We start from the raw sequence: 908 nt of genomic DNA on the forward strand, positions 1-908 counted from the left end.
GCTTCAGTCCTTTCACCTCCTAGATAAGACTGATTTAAGTTACACAATCAAGAATTATCCCTGCCTCCTGACAGTATTTAATCCAGAACAAAGGCCTGCTTCCTTGAACCTTCTTCCAAATTACCTAACACAAGCCCAAATCCTGCAATAAGCCCTTTGTAACGCCCTCTTACTGGGATGCCCCAAGGTTCTCAGTGGTAATCCATTCTTCCTATGCAAACTCCCCTTTGTACACTGCAGTGAGTCAATAAATCCTATTTTGTTCCATTACAGGTGTGTTATTGGTGATCTTTGTTGGGAAGGGTATTACCCTTGGTATAAACAACTCAGGCTGGATGGTGGTGCCATACGTTGAGAAGGGAAAAATGGATTAGTAGTTGGGGTTGACCAAATTTGCTAGACCTTCTGCCAAGCCTATGCAGGAGATGCTGTCAACTGTCTTGGGGTGCCCCTTGCAGAGGATGGAAGGCTTACCAGTATGTCTCACAAGGGCTCTGAGTTTTTTACTGATTCCTCATTTTGTTCTCTTGTTGGCATCACCAACTTCAATTTATATTAAAACAGAAGAAATTAGTGGGTGATATTTAATGAGCTTGTACTCTGTGCCTGGCAGTGTTCTAAGACCTCTAGCTGTAACTCATCTTTTCCTCACATCAACCCTATGAGAATAGGTTCTATAATTGTCTGTGTTTTATTACTCAGGAAACTGAAGTACGGAGACGTTAAATAACTTGCATAGCGAGCATTCAAACTCAGCACCTTCTGTATGCCAGACAGCATTCTCAACCCCTGGCTACGCGGCTGGGGCAGCCATCTAGTTTGTAGTCCTCAACGACTGCAACTCCCGGCATCCCTTGGTGGCAGCGGCCCGCCACACACAACAAATCCCGGCGTGCCCCTGGGCGGCC

Source organism: Dasypus novemcinctus, chromosome 19 (assembly GCF_030445035.2).
Source record: "Dasypus novemcinctus isolate mDasNov1 chromosome 19, mDasNov1.1.hap2, whole genome shotgun sequence".
NCBI lineage: Eukaryota > Metazoa > Chordata > Mammalia > Cingulata > Dasypodidae > Dasypus > Dasypus novemcinctus.